This window comes from Larus michahellis, chromosome 4 (assembly GCF_964199755.1).
Source record: "Larus michahellis chromosome 4, bLarMic1.1, whole genome shotgun sequence".
Taxonomy (NCBI): Eukaryota; Metazoa; Chordata; class Aves; order Charadriiformes; family Laridae; genus Larus; species Larus michahellis.
Window position 1 is genome coordinate 4,263,286 of NC_133899.1, and position 11,209 is coordinate 4,274,494.

General features: G+C 41.5%; 1 long non-coding RNA gene across 1 annotated transcript in view; it reads right to left on the minus strand.

Annotated features, from left to right (window-relative positions):
- The window catches only part of LOC141741774 (uncharacterized), a 95,864-nt gene that overhangs the window by 29,232 nt on the left and 55,423 nt on the right, over positions 1-11,209 (minus strand). The window lies entirely within an intron of this gene.

The window sequence follows — 11,209 nt, forward strand, 5'->3', positions numbered from 1 at the left end:
GAGAATACCAGCAATAATACACTCTCCTGTCACCTAATGAATAAAAAGATGGACTATATTCCCTGGTTCCATCGACGTGGACTGATACACTGACATGACCCCTGAGAGAAAAACAGGCTGGTGAAAGTTCCTCTAAAAAGGACAATTACTGCAGCAGCAGTAAAAAATGGCAGCACCAACAAATCACAGCAGCAACCAGAGCATGGAGGATTATGAAAACTCATTAGGTATATGATCAGAAACCAGGGAGTTGCAGGAGCCCATCAAGAGCGATACTAGAGAAAGCTTGCAGATACCTCTGCTGCTGCCTGTATTACTTTACAAGCTTATGACAATTTGGGCATTTCATTCTGATCCAAATCTTTTCATATTTCTAATCCCTTCAGCAGATTAAATATCACTAGAAGGAAAATCAACAAACCACAAAGCCTGGACTCATCTGTTGAGTTTAGTTACCTAACTAAGGTTGTTAAGGTTGACAGACAGTCCCTTTTGGCCAGCTATATATCCAGTAGAGAAGGGCAAGCAACAGGAGAAAGTCAGCCTGAGATCTCTATCACCCTCTAAGTAGTTTCTTGTCTTCTGCTAGCCAAATAAACACTGTGGAATGAATACATTTCAAATTAGTCTCATTTGTTAAGTGAGATGGATCTAAGCTAAGTGCTGCCATTTACTTAAGTCCTTCTATGACACTGTTAAAAAGAGAAGTTTTAAACAGCATCTTGGAGACAGAATTCGTCCAGGGCACAGTCTGTGAACAAAATGTATGCACTAATGCAAAATTACCAGGGACTTAAAATTTCTGCAGCCCACGTCTAAACCAAGGAATTTTTACTGAGGGTAAAACCACTTCAACTAAATATGATGATAATTTCTGCTTACATCAAGAAAAGGTGTGCATGGAGACATGTTTATTGTGTTTTTCCACGCGAAATGGTTAAAATGAACTACATGAATTCTGACTTCAAAACATGAAGAAATATTACAGCCACAACCAGCCTTCAAATTCTCTTTTCTCTCTCACTTGCTGCCATTCATTTATGTGTAACACAACTGCCTGGTTATTTCCCAAGCAAGCAATAGGAGACCAAGTGGTAATTAAGTTACCTCACTCAAACGTCAGGTGTATTTTGAGCCACGAGAATATCTCAGCATCTCGCATACCTTTCATGTCCTGTTGTTTAATTATCAAAGGAGCAATGAAAAGGAGCACAGGAATGAGGTGTAGATGAATATGAATTATTGAAAGGGACCAGGAAGAAAGCGCTGCGGAAACAGGAGTATCTGTCATTTAAGCTCCACATAAGAGGTTTAAAGCACAAATGAGAGCAGTGAATGTGAAAACGCTCTGACTGGTGTTTCTACTGCTTAATAGGGAGTAGGGGGTGTCTGGGTTCCCACACAACTTACCTCTCCGCAGCATGGGGAGGTCCAATACTGGGGGAATACCCAACACGGCTACCTCCTCTCCGCACAGCTTCAGGAGGCACCTCAGTGAAGGACTGGGGGATACTGGCATTTTCCAGCACCTCCTCTCTGCCTGACCAGCCCTTCAGGATGATTAATTTTACAGTTTACAGCAGTGTATCTTACCCTTAATTGAGCCAAGAGTAAAAATCATTCTCTCAAACAATGTTCTCTCCTGCTTACACCAAGGGCTTGCACTCATCCAGACCAGGCGCTGGCTGCTAACACCTCCCGGCAGGACAAAACCTCTGGGTAGAAGACCAGCTTCACTGGAAAAGCTCCCCTCCCTTCAGGAACCTAAGTGACCTTTTTATTTAAGATACTTTCTATTGTCTAGCCCAAGCAGTCAGACGGAAATTTTGTGTCTTTACCTGAATCATTCAAAGCAGTATTTCCTTTCTCTTCATGTTAACCCCCATTCAACAACTGTGGATGGTTGTCATGACACTGAAATATTTTAAATTCTTCTTATTTTTTTTGCCTTTTCTTCCTAAGACAAATTTTTCAGGTGTTTAAATGACTTTGCCAACCTCTCTCCTTTCAAATTCTGCAAATCTTTTTCAAACAATGAAATCCAAAGCCACAGGAACCAAAACCTTAATGCTACTTCCATTTAATCCATGACCCACAGCATCATCTTTTTAAATATCTCTACAGGTATCTTTTGATTAGTTTGGTGGATGGGCTACACGAATGGAGTAACTTTATGTTTTGCTTTATGCTACCCCATCATTTTATAAAACCAAACAGCATTTCTGCTTTCCAGACGCTTGCTTTTCATTGCACTCATCTCTCTTCCTACTTTATGGCTGTTTTCCTTTCGATTCGTCCCCTTTAGTGGACATATTAGTCTGTTTTTCCCCAAGTTCAGCCTAATTTTATTACTGCCTACCATTTTCTCTAATCTCTCTAGCTCCGTCTCTGTCTATCTATCCCGCCAGGCATTTCCCTTGATTTTATCATTAATTAATGCATCTTTGTAGTGTTTACAACAAAAGCTAGGCTATAAATGTGAATCACACATCCGTTCGTTGCCCGGCCGCTCAGAGTCCCACCTTTTCCGAATCAGTATGCTGATAATTTTAAGATTACAGTGAATGAAACACTTTCTGATTATTTTTCCCCTCCAGTACTTCAGCACTCCTGACTTTGTGGGCTAGGAGGAGGTAGGGAATACAGATTGAGAACAGAGGGACCAGTCTGCAAAAGGTAATGGCCCAGAACGTCAGCTTTAGGTGGGGACACTCAACAAGGGGCATTTGTACCTTCCTGATCCTTGTGCCGTTGCCTGCCAAGCCAGCTCTCTACTGTACCTTACAGCAATCCAAAAGTTTCCCTATACAAAGGGCTGAAGAAGCAGCCAGAGATGAGGGAAAAGAGGAAAATACTTACCTACTGACAGCAGGACAGGAACTTGAGCAATCCTTTAGGTTTTGCAGTACTGAAGCTTTTCACTGCTGAAGCCTTGCAGCCCTGTATGCTGAGAGGGGTCTGTCCCTGGGTTGCTAATGAGATTTTCCAAACAAACGGGCAAAGAGTTTGAAGGGAGGAAAGTGAAAAGCAAGGGCTTACTTTTGAAAATGGCTCTGCAGCTCTTAATTCACCTTTGAAATAGGAACTTGCAAATAGTAGGTGTTGTCAGATGGATTGAAAGAGGGGTCTGATGAGGGGGTTTGAGGGAAGACCTTGGTTTGTTTCTCACCAAGGGTTCACCAAGCCCACCAAAGGTGGGCTTTTAAAAGCAGAGGTTGGAACTCTCAGAACCAGCACAAGGAGGAAAAATTCTCTTCTTTCCTCTCAAATGGAAAAGTGAAACAGCTATTCAGAGTCCAGTGGATGGGGATCCTCCCCCAGGTTTACAATGCATGCACATAGTCTCTTTTTACTAGTTTCATACTAGTATGATCAAATCATAGTATCTTTGTATTTTAGCCTGAATGAGGCTAACATTTCATTGATTAAAATAGATGCAGATCTCAATGAGGAACGAGCTAAGTTATTAAGAAGGGCTTACGGGTACTTTTTAACGACTGGGTGGTACTATATGCACGGCAATGTCTTTTACGTATATTGCTTTTTAACACAAGGTCTCAAGACTTGGTAAGAAATATAAATGGAATGATTCTTTTTTTTTTTTGACATTTAATGCATCATAAATGGAGAACTGGATTTGTATGGTAATTCGTTTGAACAGTATGGTGTTAGAAAAAACAAGATGAAGTAATCAATCTCACCAGTAACAACTATAAAAAATTCTCAGACCTGCCTTCACTAGTTTTAAATGATTCAAGAAATAAATCCTAACAGGAGAGGGAAAAAAAAGTCAACAACATCCAGCATTCAAACCCACCTCACCTGCTTAGCAATTCACATTTTCATCTGGCAGTTCGTCACAGTAGCTAATATAATTTTAACACCATTTCTGCTTTCTATTTGAAAACTGAAAGCATTGCTGTATTTTATTCTTGAGCTATGTAACTTTAGATGATCAGTCTTACTAGTACCTTATCCACCTATTAAAAACAGTCTTCTCCAGCATAGTTAGATGAAGATCAACTTTTTAATTCCTCCTGTCCTTCTCCCCGAATGGGAGCTTGCTGCCATATCTTAGTATCATAAACAGAGTTCTCCTTACAAGACCACAGTAGTTATATTTATTTGATTTATGACTAGGAAATCAAGGCACAGAGATATTAAGTGATATGTCTGGAATGACAAAGAAAGATTTTTACAATGGTAAGAGATAAACAAATAACTTCTGGATTGTAACCACGATATTACCTTTTCTCCTTCAATGCTGCATCGACCAATGGCAGACATTTTCATGTGCACAGTAAGTCAGATGTGTGTTTAGGTACAGAGATAGATACCCACTACCCTGTGATCTCACGAATCAATGGTACTTACACATACTCCCCGAGTGAGCATTCTCCTCAGCACGTAACAGCAGCGTCCATGCTACTTGAAACATCTGGTTAAGTGTTTCTTTGGTTTTTCTTCCCAGAAAATTTGCAACACTTTCTTCTGCCCATTTCCCTCTTCAAATTCTGAAATTTTGTTATCTTTCCCTAATGGATGGTGGCAGAGACACAATTGCTGTGTTACCTATCCCGGTGCAGATACCCTTCAGATAGCTTCACTTTGAAGCAAAGACTTCTCTTTCTTAATGATGTCTCTTGTTACTGACTGTAGAAAGGCATGAAAAGGGTAAAAAAACCCACCACCTCAGCGCTCAAACGGCAGTTGAATATCAGGCTTTAGACAGTTTTCAGAAATAGTAGACATTATAGCTGTACTCAATACTATATATTGGGTATTTCTGGTATTTCAATGATCCTGCGGTGGATCGCTGAAATAACTCTTTTAATACCAGTCATGAAAATGGCATTACTCATAAATGCTTTGGAATTTGGAAATGAAAAGCACTTGGTAAGAAAAATATTTATATCACTTCCAATTTTTATCTCTCCAAAGGTTCTACATTGTCAAGATGTTTTCAACTTGGATAGAAACATCAAAACGCACAGTCCAAATCTGCCTGCAGAGTAAGAGAGAAAAAAAGTTTGTCCTCATGAAGAAAACTTCCGTTTATCAGCAACAGCCTCATGCTGATTATCATCGGGGCCTCTCAGTTACTGGGCTCTCAGGGAGGTCAAAAACGCCAACCACATTTTTTTCCTGATGTGCATACAGTTAAGACAGACATGCCCTTCGAGATGGACTCAAGGAAGGGAAGGTTGCGTATGTTTCCCATGGAAAGTTTTGGCATGTCCAGTGCTCAGAGATGGTAGAAAAATTTTTTCAAATCCTCAACTTGTGTGTGGTGCTCAGAGTGAGACTGATCACCAGAACTGCAATCAGGAGGGAATTATTCTCCAGATCAGGTTGTGAAAGACTTGGGATTGTCTTCCTCTAAAGCATGACTCTCACATTACCTGGGCATCTCTCACTTAATCAGTCTCTTGCTATGTGGAGAGATAATAGCACTCAGCTTTAAGCCGTGGCATTCAGCTGTTTCCTCTGCCCATGCCACACAACATTTTAATCCCCTAAAACCTTTTAAACCTAAGTGATTCAGCCCTTATGCAAAATTTATTTGGATGAACATAGGAACGATTATCCACCTGAAATTAGTTTCCTTAACAGGTATAATTTTCTAGATAGTTCAGAGGAAATGAGCACAGAAAACTTTGGGGGACTTATCTGAAGCTAATTCCTCGGTTCAGTCTTCATGCATGTAGAAGAGTGAAAGGACACAGAAATTTGTGTGTTACATAACATGAACCTTATTTACATTTACATAGCAAATAAATGCCCTGAATAGTTCATTTGCTTTAGGGGTATTTCACCTAATGAGAAGTGGCCCCCCTTTGGGCTTTCATCAAACTCAACAGAGAAAAAAGAAAAAAACCTTTTACAAAGACAAGAATGGAAATACGGAATAAAACACCACCAACAATACGTGACTCAGTATTCCAAGACAATTTGTGGCACAACAGGAGCATGGATCACAACTGGGGTTTCTAAGGGCTGGGATGAACTAGCAATATATTACAAAAGTGCTTAACAAATCAAGGGTGCCCATTGCCTGATTTACCACGTTCCTGGGTGACTGCAGCATTATTCTACTGGAATCAATAATGCTGCAACTCGGTAAGACTTGAATAATGAAGAGGTGAATCTAGCCCTTTACTGTCAATTTAATTATCCATAAAAACTAGGCATTTGGCAAGAAAGGGTATTTCTGTTGCTCCATAAAGACAAATTATGGGGAAATAAACAGGAACATGAAGCTAACATTGCTAGACTGAAAAAAATGTTGGCATAAATCCTGAAATTTTACCTTGCAATGTGTAATGTCATAATTAAACTCAGAAAAGAAGGCTAAGCTATTCTTTATGCCCAATGCGTAATAAAAGGATCTGAAAAGATGTTGAATTTCCATGTAACAAAGCTATCTAAATCCAGTTACTTCCAGAAGTGTTAACCACCTGTGAACACAACGGAAGCATTTAAACTAATTTTTGAGTGTTAAAATGCTCTTTTCAATCCCATGTCAATTGTTTTGCAAATACATGAAAAATTATTTTATTTATCATAAGAGTTCACATGGCACAAACATAAAGAAGCTGGGAAAGGCCAGGTCCATGCATTGGCTGAGGCTTAGAGAAGAATTAGCCCTGCCAGACAAAGGTGTATACTCAACTGGCAAAAGAAACAACACACAATAATTTTGTGATGAAATTGCACCAACTGAAGATTCAACACTGGGCTAATTTCTACACCAATGAACGAAGACAGTACAGGTTTTCAAAATTACTTACTTTCGTTCTTATTTTTCAGTGCATTTTCATTCTCTTTTTCAGTGCGTTCATATTTCCTTAAATAATTATTTTGATTTACACTTTTGTTTTCTCTCTGACTTTAAAAGCCTGAAATGCGTCTTCTGTTATAGATACCAGGCAAAGTAATTATCTTTGTATTATATTTAAGCGTTACAAAAAGCCCAGTTGGGAAGGAAGATTGACAACAGTGCCTTTGTTAAATTGCATTCCTGCTCCCTGCAGAATGATTGGAAGACCATTGCCAGCCCATACAATTTCAGAGTGTACAGTCTACCCCTTTGTGAGATTGCCCATTATAGACAGACATCATTAGTCTTGAATATATACACATGCACATACCTATATAATCAGAATTTTTTTCTTCAGCTCTTTTTTGCTCTTCTGACAGAGAAATACTGTCAGGTAAGTAGTGCACGATCAACCCAGAAATGCCTGACCAAACTAGTAGAGCCTAGGCCACCCTCCTCAGATTTCTCAGGATAAGAATGTCTCCACAGGGTCACACCAGGGTCTGTGCAGTCCCCCTGTACATCATCTATCAAAAATCTAGGAAAAATCAGAACAGGGAAAGCACATATATGGCTGGGCAACAGGGAGATATTTTACCAGAATGTGTGGGTTACTGACTTTCCATGCCAGACGTTGGATCTAGCTGGTGGACTTTCCTTGCATAAATTTGCTCAGTCCTTTTCTGAATACCTTACTCTTTTGGCCACCACAGCATCATGTGCCAATAAATTCTACAGTTTTATTATGTGCGTTGTGAAAAACATGCTTGCTCCTATATATCTATATTCTGGTATGTATCTGCTGCTTGATACAGGATTCTGGCGTAATTGCAGAGAACAAAGTACAGGAGATGAAATCACAGGTAAGCAAGATATTAAAGCCAGTGATATTCACTGGCTTTCCCATTTTCTACAGCATTTAACTATTATTAATATCTAAATACTAGCCCTGTGAATGATTTCATTATTGAACTATCTATGAAAAATCTGCTCACCGTAATGGGCGTCTCTCACCAGACTCTTCTCTGCATGTCACAGGGGCATGATGATGACTGCACCGTCATACCCCAAGGTTTCAAGCCAGCCTAGGAGATCTCCGATGTGTGTATTTGAATTTGAATTCAGTAAGAATTTTACCATCAAATACCATACAGCCTAGATTGAAGCTTTAACCTTGGCCTACACAGGACCAGCTGAGAGAGTACAACACTGTGCAACGGTGTGCAACTGCTTTGTCCCTGGAGCCATCTGGGTAAGAACTACCTCTTCTGCTCTGCTTTCTTCTCAGCAATGGCATGTTGCCCTTCTCGTACAAAGGGGATACGAAAGGCAGGTCTAAACCAAATTACAGTAAAATGGCAAAACAAGAAAAGGGGGGAAACAACAGGGAGGAGACAGGAATGTAATTTATGTCAACAAATAAATGAAGCATATAGAAACTGCATTTAAAGCATAAAGGGCATGTAAAAGAAGTTGATATGACCAGATGGCTAAGGAGCACGGAGAGAGCAATTCCAGAAACTGTAAGGGAAATAAAGAACAGAAAAAGAGAAAAAAGATTATGAACTTCATACTAAATAGGGCAAATCCAAAGGGAATTCAACAGGAAGACTACAGCAGTAATTATGAAGAACAAAAAAAAAAAAAAAAAAGTGAAAGAACAAGTCAGCAGAGGTTAGAATTGAGTCAGGAATACGCCTTTCCCACCTGGGGAGAGACTTCAGTTTTGTGGTGTCAGCACTAATAGTTTTAGATACTCCACTATTAAGGAGGATCTCATACAGACACGGTGGTAGGGCCCAGGAGAGCAGAAGGCAGAGACTGGCCAGAGTGGGAGGACAGTTTGGGGGTAAGTTACATGTTTAAGACCTTCAGAGCTGGGTTCAGGGCCTGGCTTCCTCAGACACAAAATACAGGATTTATAGAATCATAGAATTGTCAGGGTTGGAAGGGACCTTAACGACCATCTAGTTCCAACCCCCCTGCCATGGGCAGGGACACCTAGACAGGACACCTAGACACATCTAGACACCTAGACCAGGTTGCTCAGAGCCCCGTCCAGCCTGGCCTTAAGAACTTCCAGGGATGGGGCTTCCACCATCTCTCTGGGCAACCTGTTCCAGTGTCTCACCACCCTCATGGTGAAGAACTTCTTCCTAACGTCCAGTCTGAATCGACCCATCTCTAGTTTTAATCCATTCCCTCTAGTCCTACCATTACCCGACATCCTAAAAAGTCCCTCCCCAGCTTTCTTGTAGGCCCCCTTAAGATACTGGTAGGCCACTATGAGGTCTCCTCGGAGCCTTCTTTTCTCCAGACTGAACAACCCCAACTCTCTCAGTCTGTCCTCATAGGAGAGGTGCTCCAGCCCTCGGATCATCCTTGTGGCCCTTCTCTGGACACGTTCCAGCATGTCCATATCTCTCTTGTAGTAGGGGCTCCAGAACTGGACGCAGTACTCCAGGTGGGGTCTCACGAGAGTGGAGTAGAGGGGAAGAATCACCTCCCTCGACCCGCTGGCCACACTTCTCCTGATGCAGCCCAGGATTCGATTGCCTTTCTGGGCTGCTAGTGCACACTGACGGCTCATGTTGAGCCTCTTGTCCACCAGCACCCCCAAGTCCTTTTCTTCAGGGCTGCTCTCAAACCAGTCACTGCCCAGCCTATATCGGTGCTTGGGATTGCCCCGACCCAGATGGAGAACCTTGCACTTGGATTCTTAAGGACTGACTGACAGATAGTTTTACGGTTCTAGCTGGCAGTGAGGTCCTGATCTAGCTACACACACGGCTGCAGATACCAATAACGCAAATGTTAGGGTGCCTGGTATTGAAGTCGAAGTCTTAAACATTAAAATACATGTATTTCTTGATAAATAAGTATAACACTCCAACTACTCAATTATGTACAATATTTACTCATTCTTTTGGACTTATGCACCTTCTTGTCAGCTGGTTTCAGAAATATAACCTTTAACAACACCACACAAGGGCATCACAATGTAAGAAGGAAACGCTAATTGATTTTTATCCTTTTGTGAAACAATCCACCCAAAGTTAATTAGAATAGGCTTGCTTTTGCTTTGCAAAAACAGTCCATAAGGAAGACTGATAGGCAGAGCAAACTGCATCTTGCACAAAGGTGGTAGGATTTAAGTGATTTTGAGCTATGCTCCCAGAACTCAGTTGCCTTCAGGCATCTATCTGGTCTTTCTCTGTGGATGGCATAATTAGGACTTGAGTGAAAACCCCAGTGGTGAAGCCTGATAAGAAGTTAATCTTCTGGGCACCACGTGGGCCAAGAGAGATGTGCCAAAAAGTCCAATTAGCAAAGGCTTCCCGTCCTAGGTTGTGCCATAGCATTGCTCAGCGCTGATAAACAGCTTGCAGCATCCGCTTCCAAGGTGCGTCAATTCAGCAGCGCACAAGTCCCGCACACATTACTCTGTGAGTAGCACAGAGCCAGAAAAGGGCATCACCTGCACCTTCTACTCACTGTGCAAATGTCAGAAAAACAGCTCTGCCATTTAAGCTCATACCACTTCTTCACGCAACCTTCATACTCGCAATGGGACATGTAAATCCTACAGATTCACTCCCCTCTCTAATAATAGGATTCAGCTTCAGTGCTTTCAGCTGTAAGCTAAGGCATTTCTTACTGCATTTGGGAGCACCACAGAGGGTCAGTAGGATCTGATCTTAGATTTCTTGAACCCTCTGACTAAGGCCAAGCAAGTCGAATATGGGTCAAACCCACGTCATCCCAATTTTAGACTGAGGCAGCCCAAGACCTACTGGCAGTACAGAACCCAAAAGCATTACAGCAAGCTCACCCCGCTACAGCCATGTATGAGAAAAGTGAGAAAAGGATTATGTTTGATTTCCCATCATCTGTAAAAAAGAGAGGAAAAGGTTCTTGGCTGTTGGAAAAGCACTGCAGATCTGGAAGAGAAGGCTCAGCACCTATTCTTTGCAAGCCAGAGACCCTTTCTTTTACAAGAGAAAAGCACTTCCCTAATAGCCAAAGGAATGCTGAGACCCAGCATTCATGGACCCAACAAACTTCCCTCTCCATCCAGGGATATTTAAGAGCAAATCCCAGTTTTGAGAGGGATGCAGGACATGGAAACTGCTCCTGAGGAATTTGACTGGTGTCTCCAGAGCAAGGAACTGTGGTATGACTACAATGGAAGGAGTTAATAGACACTGAAATTGTTTTATTAAGTAGGTTTGCCAGAATTTACTTATTATTAAACCTCATTAGTCGGAGACTGTCCTTGTACTCCATGTTCTTACCCAGTTGCTGCGTGCTGCCTGCTGAATAGACGGAGGGATGCTGGAGAGATTATTTCTAAGCCCTTCCCCCTTCCCTCTCCCCTCCTCTTCCAGG